Source organism: Chaetodon auriga, chromosome 10 (genome assembly GCF_051107435.1).
Source record: "Chaetodon auriga isolate fChaAug3 chromosome 10, fChaAug3.hap1, whole genome shotgun sequence".
Taxonomy (NCBI): Eukaryota; Metazoa; Chordata; class Actinopteri; order Chaetodontiformes; family Chaetodontidae; genus Chaetodon; species Chaetodon auriga.
The window spans coordinates 26,820,810-26,837,351 of record NC_135083.1 but is presented as its reverse complement, the minus strand read 5'-3'; positions in this window follow the sequence as shown (position 1 = coordinate 26,837,351).

The window sequence follows — 16,542 nt, the reverse complement described above, 5'->3', positions numbered from 1 at the left end:
TGACAATGAAAACACAGCAAATCCTCATATTTAAGACCATCAAAGCAACAAAAAATTGTCACTTTGTATAAAGAAAATAACTGAAACCATTAGGCTTTAAGCCAAAAGTGCTTGATCACGCTTGATCAGTTCCCTTGGTTTGGAAAAGCAGGCAAGGGAAGCAAAATAAAGCACCTGCTTCACTGCATCCAGTTAGCCAAGACGTCTTCTCATACCAGCTCCGTGAAAAAGAGCAAGTATATCTCCTCCCTCTGTCTTCGGACTGCCGTCTAATGAAGACGTCCGTCCGTCAGGTCCGAGCCCCTTCACTCTCAGTTTCTCATGCAGTGTTCTCCTCTCGAACGGCGTTGTTTTCAGTGATTTTCTTTCTTCATTTTCTCCTTTTATAGCTCTCTCTGTTCATCGTATCGTGGATGCCCACTCCCCTGCTCCGAAGAGCAAACGGGAAAAAGGGTTTCGTCTCTACATCTCTAGTTACGTTCACCAGTACGAGGGTAAGTGATTTATTGGTGACGTTAGCTAACTAGCTGGTAGATAGACGGAGACTCCCAACTGAGTTCGCTCACGGATGCGTAGCCCCAGGTGGTTTAGACGATCTATCCCGCCGGATTATATTTCACGTATTATCATATATATACACTGCCCCCTGATTATATTTCACGTATTCGTGTCATTTATAGCATATATTATGTATTGGCACACGTATTATTTCTTAACACCACTCCAGTAAGAATAACACTACTGGATAAAACGACGGCGGAGTATGCCAGTCGAAGCGGCAGTAATGCCAGTAACAGGACGTTCTTGGCCAGTAATAGGACTGGTTTGCTAGTCCGGAGTTGTTGTTCGCTCTTTTCTACACGCATAAATTGTCGGGAGTTATAGAATCTACACGCATAAATGGTCGGGAGTTATAGAATGGTCCGGAGTTTTCGTTAGCTCTGTGGTTCAAGTTAGCAATGTTGTTAACGGAAACGGAAAGAGGGTAGCCTAGTGGTAGCATTGTATTTGGAAATACTTTTAGATGTATCTTTGCCCATCCCTGATTACTAGGCCTACAACAACAACAACAACAACTACTACTACTACTACTACAACTACTACCACAGATACTGAACGAAGGATACAGTACATCGTACTACCAAACCAGAGGCATGGCGAACTCAAGAGTATCTGTGATGTGACGTTAACTGACCGGAAACGGAAAGAGGATTTATCCACCACTTGTTAAAACGTAACGACAAAGTCAATTCATAGGCTAATGGTCATACTGTAGGTGTATTTGAAACAATATGTCACTAATTATATGTCAAATACACTTGTACGTAACAAAAAACTAACATAAAAAAAGATAACTAGCTCCGTTATATGTCGGTGGGCTCGATAGTCTGGCTAGCGGGAGAGTGCCGACCGGGGATAGTCCCGCGTTGGGGTAGACAATCAGGGAATAACCCTAAACCTAACTAGCTGACGTTAGCAACGTGCTAATTTTTTAGTTTTGTGTTTGCTTCGTATGTTCTTTACTGTTACTTGTTGTGCTAACTGTGTTGACTTTATGTCCATTTCAGTGTCAGACAAAGATCAGGGAACAGGTGATGTTTTAGGTGAGTTACCGAAAATCCCGTCCTGCATATTTTCTGCAGCCACTGTGCACGAAGTTCGGTGTCCTTCGGGAAGCAGTGGAAGCTAAGCTCGCTGTTATAGCGACTTGAGCCGGCACAAAGTGGCACACAACAGTGCTCATTAGAGCCACCCATCGTCTTCTGGAACTTAAAAGTCCCTCTCACATTATACTTCGTCTTCTTTCGTGGATGTTGATTCATTTTTCATTCCTTGTATTTATTTTAGTGCTGTTTTGACTGGAGAGGGAAGTAAACCGGAAACTGGTTTGCCGATTTCAGGCGGAATCGGAAGTACGTCACGAGGCTTGCGCACAGAGCCTATTACATGCTCGCGGGTGAACAAACCGCTCGCTCTCTGCTGCCACCTCATGGCCGGTGGTGTGTATAGCGCTCAGAGCGAATCTCGTATCTCTTTTGAAGAGGAACAAACTGCGCACGTCAAAGTTATAACAGGAGTCAATGGGGAAAGATGTGTGCGCCCCAGGCCGGATATATGTCAGCTATTAGTAACTGTTGACAGCGTAGGACATTTCTAATCTGATTATGTAGTGCAGATTTTACATTTTAGTAACTCTCTTAAGACCATATTATTCATTTTGCCTTTTTAAAACATAGAATATACTTGTAAAAGTCATTTTAAAAAACATTTTATTAAAGGAAGGGCTGTGTGATTCTACATGATGTGAGACAGAGGGGGTGGCGCCCTAGCGCCCTCTATCGGCCAGCCGCCCCTGAATAAATGTGTTTTACAGTTATTCAGTCTTCTTCTCTAATATATAATTTTTATTAGCCTGCTTTAGAATACCACAGATACATTGCCATTCAGTTAAGTAGGCCCACTGTTGTTATCTTAATTGTAACCATTATCATTTTTAGAATTATTCATGTGATAGCCATTATTACTGTTAGGTCTACTGTTCATATTGCTGTCCGAGGTTTGATGAATACGTATATTATTGCACACCTTGAGATGATTAGAAATGGCTGATGAAGTTGCAGAGGTGGTTTCAATTAAGTCAATGACAAGGGCAATATATAAAATCCCATTCACATGTGTTTCTTCAATGGTGTGCCCTTTTTTGGATGATGTGTTGGATGAAGAAGCACTTATACTGAGAAGGGCTTTCCGACGTGAGAGAGTGTTTCGAGACAGGTCAGACCCGTTGGCGTTTCCTGACAAATACCTGCATGAGAGGTACAGATTTTTCAGTGATGGCATCTGATACTTGTGCAGACTGCTGGGGCCCAAAATTCAGCACCGCGCAGCGCGGAGTCACACCCTCAACATCCTACAGATGGTCTGTGTTGCACTACGTTTCTTCGCGAGTGGAATGTTCTTATATTCGGTAGGAGATGCTGAAAACCCGAATAAGGGCACCATTTGCCACTACATCAGAAATGTGTATTTGCCATTGAAATCATTGGCACACATCTTCATCACCTTCCCTGGCCACAGAAGAACTACATCAAGGAGGAATTCTACAAGATTGCTGGTAACATCAATTACAGATTACAAAAAGTGTTAACATTAGAATAGTCACTGTAGGATACTCATTATTTTGTGTCACAGCTTTCCCTAATGTCGTTGGTGCGCCAGACTGTACTCAGATCCACATTAAACATCTGTCAGGGCCACATAAAGGTGATTTTGCAAACAGAAAATCCTTCCACAGTATCAATGTTCAGGTAAGAATGATTTATGGTTACGGTCAACTACATATATTAATGCTGTGTATTAAATTACCTTAATAGACTACATCTTATTGTTTCAGATGATCTGTGATGCTGACTGCGTAATCAGTAATTTAGACGCAAAGTGGCCTGGCTCAGCCCATGAGTCCCGATTCCCTTGGGTCAGTACAGTCTACCAGCAACTATCACAAGGTGAGCAACACAAATTTTATCTATAAGCATCTTGAACATAATGAGTTTGTCACAAGTTTTACTCTATTTATGTACATTTAGTATTCTCAGGTGAATTCTCTGGCGTGTTGCTGATAGATAAGGGTTATGCCTGTATGCCATTCTTGCTCACTCCCCTTGCAGACCCTCAAACAGCAGTACAGCAAGCATAGAATCTTGCCCATGCCAGAACAAGGGCCCAAATTGAGATGGCATTTGGTCTTCTAAAGTCACGTTTTCAGTGTCTTCACCACCTGAGGGTCACCCCAGACAGGGCCTGCGACGTCACTGTTGCCTGCACAATCCTACATAATATTGCCTGTCTCAGGAAGGAAGGGGCTCCTAGAGTGGCATTAGAGATTGACTGGGACAATGCTGCAATATTTCCAGACAACGTTAATGGCAGACTGGTCAGAGACCGATACATTGTTAATTCTTTCAGTTGATTTTTCTTTTTGCTGAAACCCATCCCTCACCAATAAAGGATAGTGTATGTCACTCTTCCCTGTGTACATGTATTTTATCTGGCAATAGTAGCACAGTTTCTGGTTGTTAGGTTTCATAATTGTATAATCTTCCCAAACTATAGTCTCGCTTCACTGGACCGATAACTGTATAGTGTACTGTACATTTGTGAAACTGGGAGGAGACCACAATGTGTTTTGACCTTTTTATTTTGCTGTCATCACTAGTCAGCTTCGAGCTTGAGGGAGAGAGAACAACAATGATTAATACATTTCGTTACAGTCATGCTTACAGTGTGCATTGAAATCACTCACTTCTCTTTCTAGTTTCAGGATTTTCAGGTCCAGTTTCCTCAGTGTCTTTCATTTGATTTCCAAGTCAAGGTCCATCTCCTACAGTTTTTTCTTGTGGACTTTTATTTTCACATCTGCCAGCTCTATTTGTCTCTCTAGGTGTTGCGTGTATAGACGTCTGACAGTTTGTGAATTCCATAAAGCACCTATCAATTAGCACAACAGGAATTGTGCATAATGTGGATTTCCTTTAGGCAATACTCACTATGTTGCCAGGCTGGCTATCAGGCTGTACAGCATGAGAGAGAGAGAGAGAGAGAGAGAGATTTGCACATACGGTTGTAGTACATATTCTTGCATTGTAACATTAACTTCCACTGAACTTTTAAGGCAAAGTATAGAACTGTTAATTTGTGAAAATGAAATCTCCTTGAATTGTAATTATGACGGTTTCAGTGGAACATTGGTTAATAAGTGTATATTATGTAGTATAATTTTTTCCAACAGATATGTGAAGAATTGAGTAAAACACTGTAACCAATGGTAGATGATAGTAGCAAATATTGTAGTAGAAGTTTAATAGTTAATTTGCTTAAAAGTACAGGAGAAATATAGAAATGGAGAAGAAGCACATAAAAGGTCAAGATGGTGATACTGTGCAGGGATGATACTGAACAGTAGAGATCACGAGGGCAGGGCGCCTGTATCATGGATCTTTGAGGTTTTCCATAGCCTTGCAGGTGTCTTTGCAGCTGTCTTAGCTGGTTTTAGCCGGTGTTGTCTGTGACCTTACAGAACCCTGTGTGTCCTTATATAACCTTACTGTATTCAATCCATGTTTGAGTGTCTGTTATCATCATGAAAGATTGAATGGTCTTATAATCACACTATGATTTACTATGCTTTAATGAATGCTGGTTTGAGATGATTCAATATACTTTACTATGTTTTAATATACTCTCAAAGAGCACTTAAAGATAATGTGATTGTGTGACATGTCTTTATACTTTATATGCAACTATGGCAATAAATTGTGATTTGGTAATGTTTTTAAAAATAGAGCCCATGACAATCAGAAGCTAATGGTGTAATTTCAAAAGAATAGACAGAAAATAAAAAAGAGCACCTGCAAGCCCAGGCTGAACAGCAGCCAGAAGATAACGTAATGGTGTAAAAAAAAAATAGAAGAATCCTAGAAAGAGAGAAGATGCCCCAAAGGCGGGGGTGACCTTGAGCTGAACTGTATAAAAAACAGAGCACTGACCATTGTAAGTTGGAACTTCTTCAGAATTGCACTCTGTGTGTTTCTGGATGTTTTTCCCCTTTGTTGCCGGCAATAAAGTATTTTTGCTTCTCGGACCCTGACTCCTGCAGCTCCTTTTTGAGCACTTTTCTCGGACAGCTGAATTTGACTTTTTCTGGCCTGTTGTGGATTGTACATTCGGCCTTCACATTCCACGACAATTATTGAACTACTTACGCATTCAGTCGGTCCGCTATTGTCTGGCAGGCTTTTTCACTCTGTTTAATTACAGCGGCCGTATTGCCTTTTTAACTTATAATATGTTTTACCTCCTCATAAGTTTCCATTATCAGTTGTTGCTCACTTGGGGAGAAGTATGCGGCACATATCTTTTCCATTTCTGCATCAGTAAATCTGTGATCGACCTTGTGGTCTGTTTAAGAACGCTGTGAACGCGCACTTATCTGAATTACTTACACTTGGCTTGACATAGTCGCACCAACAATCATTCACATCCCCTGCACCACTCTCACCTCTCCCCACTGACTCGCCACCAGCACTCAGGATCTGTGAACAGTATGTGTGTCACTTCTTCAAGGGACATACCCAGATGACATATTCTTCTCCCGTCTGAAAGTCTGTGCTGACCAGCTGACACTCATCTTCAAACAGATTATTTTCAACAAATCACTGGAGCTGTGTGAGATTCCCTCACTCTTCAAATGCTCAATTGTCACAGTCCAGCCCAGCACTTACCTGTGCTGCAGCTCTTCAGCCATGCCCCATACCTGCCCATCTGCACACCTAGCCTATTAGGCTCATCAGGAGGGTATTTAAGCTACGCTGTCATTCTTTCCAGTTGCCAGATTGTCTTTGCGTCATGCCAGACTCTCCAGCGTTCCTTGCCAACCTGATCTCTGATATAACCATCAGGTCTCACTATCTCTCAGAACCTAAGGTAGACTTCAATCATTGCCTCAGTCATCAAGAAGGTGCAACAGAGGATGTACATACTTCCTGCATCAGCTCAGGCTCAGCCTCCCTCAACAATGGCTAATCCAGGAAAAATACATACAATAATTTGTTCTATTCACATCCATCATCATCTGGTTTGGGTCTGCCACCAAACAGGACTAGAACAGATTGCAACAGACTATAAGGACTGCTGAGACAATCATTGGTGGCAATCTGCCCTCCATTCAGGATTTGCAGACTGAGGAAATGTGCCGACAGAAAAACAACCTGTTTCAACTTCTCCCCTCTGGTAGGCACTACAGATTACTGAATATCAAAACAACCAGACACAAATAGTGTTTCTTCCCACAAGCTGTCACCCTGATGAACAGTTAGGTAGTCATACAGTGTCACTAACCCCAAACATCTCCTGGCCATTTATCATCCAATAATGCACTGTTTTTAACATGTACATTCATCACTCACTGTGACTATAAACACACATTGTAAATTTCATTGTATATATTGTTTATTGACTCGTCATTCTTTTTGTATGAATTGGTTATCGTTTATTTTATATTTTTACACTACTTAACTTTTTTTTTTTTTTTTTTTTTTTTTTGGTCTTTGTCCTTATTGAGCCGTATGTCTTATTGTCCTATGCAAATTGCATCTTTTGATCACCACCACCTGGGCAGTAGGGCTCATGTTTCTTGGGAAGCTTTTGCACATCATTTCCTGTTATTTGGCTCAGTTTCATGTTCCTAGCTCATTCCAGCTCACGATAATATGAGCTGTGGCATGAATGAAGTGAAATCAAGTAATGAACTAATAATAATAATAATAATAATAATATAGTGTCTTCCTGGCACGTCAGCGCGTGCCTTGCCTTTAACCCTCTTTGTCAGAGCCCCCTTAGTTTCTCTACACTCCACAAATGCTGAAAGGCATTTCATTGGGTGAATGTGAATACTTGATGTAACTTGCTTTACAATATTTAAGAGTTTATTTTTGGATACTTATGACATGGGAGGAAAGCAAGAGTAAAAATGAAAACAGTTAAAGTTCTGTGGGGGGGCGGGGGGTGCCCTGCCAAGTTTTTGATTGGGTCCCACCCCCCACACCCCCTTTTTTTTATATATTAAACTAGGTGAAATGACTTTTGCGTCTCTTGACAGAGACACAGCTTGCAGTTATAATTATTATGTTTCGGCTGTGAGGGCTTAAATTACTGTGAGCTGGAATGCACTGGAAACATTGTCCCAAAAATGGAAATGATGTGCAAGTCCATCCCAAGAAATACAAGCCCAAGTGGCCAGATGGTGCATTGTAATTAACGTCCATTGGGATGGCCACACCCTTAGCACTGTGTGTGCAATTAATGTGTACAAACTACATACAAAAGCTTCATGGACCATGAAAGTCCAGCATGATGGATTTTCTGCCATTTAGATTTTTTTTTTTTTTTTTTTTGAACAGTAATATGAAGAGAAGTTGTTGGATTTTGAGTGTATCCCTCCCAAAATGGGTAGGCATCAGGGCTGGGATACACATTTCTATTATAAAAAAGCAAGATTGGTCAAAAAACATGGCCACGATTGACCAAAAAGTTACACAAAGGGTGTGGCTTAGCAGAACCATGCAGGAACTCGTTGACGGTGGAACTTTGATGACACAAGTATTGAACTGCTTCAGACTTTGTGATAATATCACAAGTATGTGACTGATCTCACTCCTTCTGCCAGCCACCTCATTTGAAATATGCTATCATGGGTACCTGCTGCCCCTCCATTCAACATTTAATCTGAAGATTAACACACTTTATATATTTCTGTCTCTTAAATAATACCATTCAGATAGGTCCAACTTAATAGTCTGCCAACGGGCAGTCATCAGCCAGTTCACCAAGTTCAATCAAAACAGATTCTCAAGCTGGACATGCACTCATCTCAAAGGTTCTGCAATGGTGCCTACACCACCCAGAAAGCCTTCTTACCATGACACACCATGACTGAACAATGCAAATCTGAAGAATCTCAAGTCAGGCTCCCCACTTGTTGAACTATGAGCAACTATCTTCCCATTTGTTCTGCATGTAGAGCATGCCCCTACATGTGGCATGGAGGGCAGGAGTTGGTGTCCATAATCTCACCGCCCCACGAAAGAGAGACCATTCACCAGCAGTAGCCATTCATATGCTCCCTGTATGTCTCTCTTATGTGTCCCAAATCAATAAAGTTGCCACCAAATAAAATAGAAACTTCAAACTTTGGCCTTAATTCTAAACAGACTAACATTATTAAAGCAAATGTGCAAATCAAGTATTTCTGTTTAAGTTATTAAAGTTATTTTAATCAGCTTTAAATTTGCTGACAAGCTAGAAAACTATGCTATTCTAAAGTTAGTGACCTACATCAGCTAGGTAATGTAACTGTGGATTACTTAACATGTCAGAATATCAAAGTCAAGGGTAGTTCTTGTCAAAGTCCCGACCTTGGTCTGCATCCAGACAGAATGGCAAGTCAATCCAGAACTGCCTATATTGTCAGGTGGTGGCCCGTGGGTCACATCCAGCCCACCACGGTCTCCTCTGGCCCACAGATGAATTCACAGTGAATTCAGAAAATGTGTGCAGCTGTTACTCACCAGTGGAAGAGGTCCTGTCCCTCCTGGGAGTGATAGTCAATCAGTTTGCCAAACCATGGCAAAAAAGACTCTGGACAGATGAAAAGGCCTGCACTTGATCATCAGATATTCCAGATTAGCAGACTGTGGCTCCTGGTGATAGCAGAGTCTATACACCAAGTTTTGTTCACACAAATACACAGTCCTCCGCCCCTGGTCTTACCTGAGTGCTCTGCCGTTCTGTCTGCTCTGAAGATGCGACGTCCCTGCAGCTCTATCACGTTGTCTGGGATGCTGTTGTTAAATTCTAGTGAGACACTGAGCCTCACATTGTGCATGCGCCATCTTGGTTGTCACAATGCAATACATTCTGATGTTAAAAACTTTCCTTCAAGATGGAGGCTTGTAGTTGTTTTTCATGCTTAGTAAGTGGTATTGTATTTAGATTTACAATAACATTTTCACAGAATGCATTGAATGGTGTGCTCAACAAGCAGCTTTCCCAAGACCAAATTCTGACCATCATTGTTGTGCAGGCAAGTGTTGTAATGTGCAAGCTGATAGCTAAGAAGCTGAAACTTCATGCTGCTGTTGAGCTGCTAGCAGTGGACAAGGTAAAATTATTCCACTTTGTCTTAAACAGTTCATAGAAATGAAGGAATAACCTGTCATGCAAAATCCACATAACCATGTTTCTATCGATCAGCAAGTGAATTTTAAGCAAGTTATGAAGTATTGCAAAAATTAAAAAACAAAGAAAATACGAATTAGGTGTGTTTCCATAAACTGGTTTGGAGCTATTACTAGAACTACTATAACTACATAACTAGAGTAGACAGTAGCTTTGTCAGAAGTTGGCAGCAAAAGCTATGTTACACATGGCTATAATAAACAGAGCAGAGAAAGAAGAACGTTGAAACTGGAAAGAACATGAGTTACTTTAGCAACTTCAGAGCAATATGGAGAGAGTTCTGCAGGAATTTGTTTGATTTGCACAAGTGTTTCTTTCATGTCAACTAGTATTGGCAAAGACAAAGATTATGAAGACAAAGACCATTATGGGAATATCCAGGAAGACGGCAACAGCAGAAACAGCTTCTTCCTCTTTTTCTTTGGGTTTTGTAGAAGAAACAGCTGTACAGAACAATATAGCACCAAATCACAACAGAAGTTGTCTCAGGACACTTTCCATATAGAGCTGGTATAGACCAAACTCTTAATCAGCAGAGACCCAACAATTCCCTCATGAGTAAGCACTTGGCGACAGTGGTGAAGAAAAACTTCCTTTTAACAAGCAGGAACCTCAGGCAGAACCGGGCTCTGGGTGGCCATCTGCCTTTCCACCATTTGGGGAGAGAGAGAGAGAGTATGAGAGAGACAGACAGAAATGTAATCACAGTAACAGTGACGGGATGTAAAAAATAGTAGTAGCAGTTGCAGTGGATGTCAGGCAGGGCCATGGCAGTAGACGTAGTTGTAATCCACAATCCAGATTCAAGATCAATATTCCTTTATTTGTCCCGCGAGGGGAAATTCCAGAATACAGCAGCATCAGTAAAGATCAATATAAGAAGTGCATGCAAATTAGAAACAAAAACAGTATATACAAAAGAGTGAGGATTTAAATAAAGATAAAAAGAAAGAAATTGTAAAAAAAATTTTAAGAAATTGTAGATCGTATTTACAGATTGTTATGTACATGTTTTTATTGCACAGCTTATTGTCCAGACTATTGCCCTGATTACTTGGAGTAGCTTTTATTGTACAGTCTGACAGCTGCAGGGAGGAATGACCTGCGATACCGCTCTTTCAAACACTTTGGATGTAGCATCCTGTCACTGATGGAGCTCCTCAGTGCAGTGAGTGTGTTTTGGAGGGGGTGGGAGTCATTGTCTGTCATGGAGGACAGCTTGGCTGGTGGTGGGGGAGAGAAGGATGACAGCCAAGCTGTCATCCTTCTCTCCCCCACGTCCTCCACCAGTTCCACCAGTTCAGCCACTATCCATGGGAACCTGCAAGACGACAAAGCACAGAGACTCCGGGGAAGAAGCTAAGTTAGTAACATGCCATGGTAGGACATGAAAGCGTGCAGCTTCTAATCAGCTGTACGACTTTCTACACAACAATAGTTTATTTGAGGATTTCCAGTCAGGATTTAGAGTGCATTATAGCACAGAGACAGCACTGGTTAAAGTTACAAATGACCTTCTAATTTAATCAGATAAAGGACTCGACTCTGTACTAGTCTTACTAGATCTTAGTGCTGCATTCAACACCATTGACCATGATATCCTATTGCAGAGACTGGAACACTTCATTGGCATTAAAAGAACTGCGCTAAGATGGTTTCAATTCTAATTTTCAGATCGATCTCAGTTTGTACACATTAATAATGACTCCTCTGTGCTCGCTAAAGTCAGCTATGGAGTTCCGCAGGGTTCTGTTCTTGGACCAACTTTATTCACCTTATATATGCTTGCTTTAGGGAACATTATCAGGAACCACTCAATAAACTTCCATTGCTATGCAGATGATACCCAGCTATTTTTATCAATGAGGCCAGAAGAAACTAATCAGTTAACTAGACTACAAGCATGTCTTCAGGACATAAATACCTGGATGGCCTGCAATTTTCTAATGCTAAACTCAAACAAAACTGAAATTATACTACTAGGCCCTAAACCCCTTAGAAACTCACTTTCTGATGACATAGCAGTTATGGGTGGCATTGCGCTGGCCTCCAGTACCACTGTAAAGAATCCGAGAGTTATCTTTGATCAGGACATGTCCTTTCACTTCAATGTAAAACAAATTTCAAGGACTGCCTTTTTTCCACATACTTAACATTACACAAATCAGGAATATCCTGTATTAAAAAGATGCAGAAAAGCTAGTCCATGCATTGATAACTTCCCAGTTGGATTATTGCAATTCCTTGCTATCACGCTGCCCAAATTCCTTGCTAAATATCCTCCAGTTGCTCCAGAATACTGCAGCACATGTTCTGACAAAAATGAGGAGGAGAGATCATATTTCTCCTATATTAGCCACTCTGCACTGGCTCCCCGTAAAATTTAGAATAGAATTTAAAATCCTCCTCCTTACTTACAAAGCCAAAAATGGTCAGGCACCATCTTATCTTACAGAGCTCATAGTACCTTATTACCCCACTCCAACACTGCGTTCTCAGAATGCAGGCTTACTTATAGTTCTTAAAGTTTCCAAAAGCAGAGCAGTAGCCAGAGCATTTAGCTATCAAGCTCCTCTCCTGTGGAACCATCTTCCAGTCGAGAGGCAGACACTGTCTCTACATTTAAGAGTAGGCTTAAAACTTTCCTTTTGATGAACCTTATAGTTAGGGCTGGCTCAGGCTTGCCCTGGACCAGCCCTTAGTTATGCTGCTATAGCATTATATTGTCGGGGGACCTCCAAAGATACACCAAGCTCCTCTGTCCCTCTCTCCCTTTCCATCTATTCAATTAAATTCAATTCAAACTGTAGTTATTTTCAAAACTGACTGATTTTGGTCCACGGTCCACTCAAGACTGACTGACCCAAACCTGGAAAAACACACCAACATCACTACCATCCGCCATCAGATGTCTCACCACAGAGAAGCCATTCCTGTCATTGAAGAGGTTTGTTTAGTATGAGGGCATTATGAAAATTGAAATGGCCCTTGATAGGAAAAAGGTTCCCCAACCCTGTTTTAGCAAGTGATAATCTTAAACAAGTAATCATCCGATAATACACAGTTTTTAACGTGTACATTCATCGCTCACTGTCACTGTCAGTGCAAATTTAATTGTATCTATTGTTGATTATGTCATCATTCTTTGTATTCATTGCTTATTTTACATTTTGCACTTAATTAATGTTTCAGTCTTTTTTTCTTGTACTTTTGTTCTCATTGAGTAATATGTCTTTTTTCCTATGCAAGTACAATGAATGCAATGTTTAAACTGGAGTCAAATTCCCTGTATGTGCATACATACTCGGTCAATAAAGCCAACTGAAAAAGGTGACAAGATATGAAACTACAATCAGGTAGTGCAGTCTTCATTTTAATGAATTTGATTTGATTTGACTTTGAGTGAAGTGATTTGTTGCTTTCCTGTGTAGTATATTTTACAGAAAGCATGATTTTGACCAACATCGCTCTTCATTAAGTGCAGGTAAGTCTTGTCTCGTTTGGTGAGACACTTGCAAAAACTTCTGGTCTTTTTGTCAGGTACTCCATCCCTCTCACATTTCACCTTCTTTGCTTCTTCTTCAAATTTACCAGTGCTGTTTGAGTAAATGACTTGTTGTCAATAGTAGTTACAGCTAATGTTCTACATACTGCCACCTGCATTACTGGAGGAGAATATAGCAAACACATCAAAAGGCTAGACAGTTATGTCTGTCTCGGTGATGGTCAGGGTGAATGCAACACACACATAGTTATGTGTCACAGATGACATGCTTCATTAAAAGTAGATTTGAAATGTTGCGCTTTCTGAGAGACGTAAAATGCAAGACACTGTGCCTGGTGTGGGGATGTGCTCGCGGGGCTCAAAAAGTCTAATCTCATGCATGATTACAGCTCAAAACATGTTCAAGTGGATGCGTTGCAATGACAAAGTGCTTGGATAAAGTTAACATTCCACAGCAGAGTTTTGGTTTGAGTTTGTGTTTAAGGACCGTTGCAGAGAGGATTACTGATATGGCACATGATATTAAACAAACACTGATGGAAGAAATTTACAGTTTTTCTCCCTGGTCTACAAGGAAACAGCATACATAACGAATACCACCCAAGTAACCATTTTTATGTGGGGATTACTGCCAAGTTTGATACAAGCTAGAAACTGTAGTCTTTGCAAGCCACCAATGCTACCAATGTCATGGCTCTGGATATTTGGTTTTGTTATTTCCTGTTTTATGTTGAAAATGTACCTTATCTGTCACATTTGGTTTTCTTCCTATATTTTCCCAACTGTGTGATTGTCTGATTATTTTCACCTGTCTCTCATTAGTTCTTCCTCCCCAGTGTATTTAAGTCAGTGTTTTCCGCTCATTCCCAGAGGTCCCACTGTCCAATGTCCCAGTTTATGCCTCTCCAGTTCCTGGGTTGATCACCGCCAAGTCTGGTCCTGATCCCCAGTCAGCAGTCCAACTGACAGCTGCACCTGATTCTCCTCAAGTTCTATAAACTGTATGTCCTAAGGACATCCACTGAAGATTGCATTTCTGTTTGGGACAACATACTGCTGTGATCTGTGGGCTGTTGCACAAAAGCAGAATTCAGAAATCCAGGCTAATTGAAAAAGTGAGGCTTGACCTAGTCTAATCAGTGCATCCAGGCTTAATCTGTTGCACATTTGCCAAGCCAGGATGAGGAGGTGCGACCATGTCAAGTCAGGTGTAAGTAATTCGGTTAAGTGTGCGTTCACGGCTTTCTTAAACAGACCACAAGATCCATCACAGAGCGGATGGAACGCGGAAATCACTGACAGATTTCGGCATGGTAGAAACCACTCTCGGAGGAGGAATATGCTCTTTGAAACCCCCTAGGCGGTAAGATCTGCACACCCACAGACACAGGGCTAGGATGGAAGGAGTAGCCAGGAACAGGCGAGGACACCGGAGATCAGTCTGGAGACACTTTGCCTTAAAAGTGATCACTGGAAGTTAATGTTACTCAGGTAATTTACCATGAAGACTAACTCCAAACCACAATGCAAGAATATGTACTACAACCGTATGTGCAAATCTCTCTCTCTCTCTCTATCTCTATCTATCTCTATCTCTATCTAAATGTTCATACATGTAGTGGAGTACACAGCACACATGTTAGGAAGTGTTTGTGAATGCACCTCCAGGCTGCACTCCTCCCAGACCTCTCTCTCCCCAATCAGGGTCAGGCTATATAAAGCACCAGTGAGCAGGTGATCACTCCTTTTGACTCCTGCTCCTGGTGCACATGGTGGCCCCTGTTGTGTGGTGTGTTGGCAGGTAGGTGAGGAAGCCATTTTGCACATAATTTATTTCCCTCTTTTTTTCCTGTAGAGTTGGATGGCCCACAGGATAGTGACCCCCCCTGTTGAAGGTGGTGAGTGGGGTTATGGCCTCTAAATTATACAGGGTGTGAGCCATATTAACTTTAGTTTCTTTACTTTGTAGGCCTCCTTTTGGATTTGCTGCTGTTTTGCCCTGTTTTGCCTTAGTGTATTGTTTTGGTTACTCCTTGTTTTGGTATTTACCTTTGAGCTGTTCTTTTGAATATTAAATTAACTGGGTTGCTGTATGTGTTAATTTTGTTGTTAGTTCTTTTGTTTTAGTGAGGTGGAGCGCCATTTTCTTGGGGAGGCTAGGCACCCCAGGTGAGGTTCCTACACCTAATGCATGTGAGTGAAAGCACTGGGGCACAATTGTTGGCTACACTGTATTTGCCGTGAGGATTGCAGTGTTGCTGTGTTCACTGAGGTGAGTAGTGGTAGCACCCCTAGGCACCCCTCAGTGTAGTCTGCCTCTCCACTAGTGGCCTCTGCCCACCATATTCTTAGTTTGCTTAGTTTATGTTGGACTGGGTTTTAGACATTTTAACATCTACCCATTGATTTTTATTGTTAAGGCCATTTTAGGAGGTAATATAATAATAAAAGTAATTCTAACTCCCCTTATTGATTTGTTGTGATTTGTTAAATCTTAATTCTCTTTTGCAGCTCCAGTCCCTGCCTGTTTAGTTTTGAAAAATAAATTAAGAACATTTGGTTTATTCAGAAACATCTCTGTCCTGTCTCAGAAACAAACCTGTGTCCTACCAGTTAAATTTCCCTACCATCAGGTGTTGAGGTAGTATTTCCTGGGGTGTAATCCCTCAGGTGGCGTTGTCGGTGTTCCTCCCTTGCATTACTCAATACCACCGGCTCCACCATCCCCCACATACAGAACAAACATGACTGGACAAAAGAGGACTTGGCAACAGGTCAAGATCAAATAAAAGAACATTTTGCAGGCTGGTGAGTGCCTTGATTGCTGATGATAATATACAAATGAGGTGTATAAATTACTTAGAAGGTGCCTGCTCACGTATTTTATTGTCTGTACTGATTTTAGCAGTTAAGAAAAAGGCACATGTGTCTGGCACGGGGGGTGACCCACCAACCCCAGACTTCACCCCAGCAGAGGAGCTGGTCCTTGACCTGAACCAATAGAAACCTGTGGTGGAAGGGATCCAGGAGGGGACAGCCACTGACTCTGTCCCACCTACACAAACTGCCCTCTTCATACAAGGTACATTATTCCAGCACTGCACATGGAACTCAACCATGTATATGGTGTTTATGTGGACGGTCTGACTTAAGCTTGCCTTGCAGCATCTGGCAACACACTCACTCTTCTGGAGCCATCAGACGATAATCCGGTGGGTATTATTTGTTAAAGGTGTAGGCTT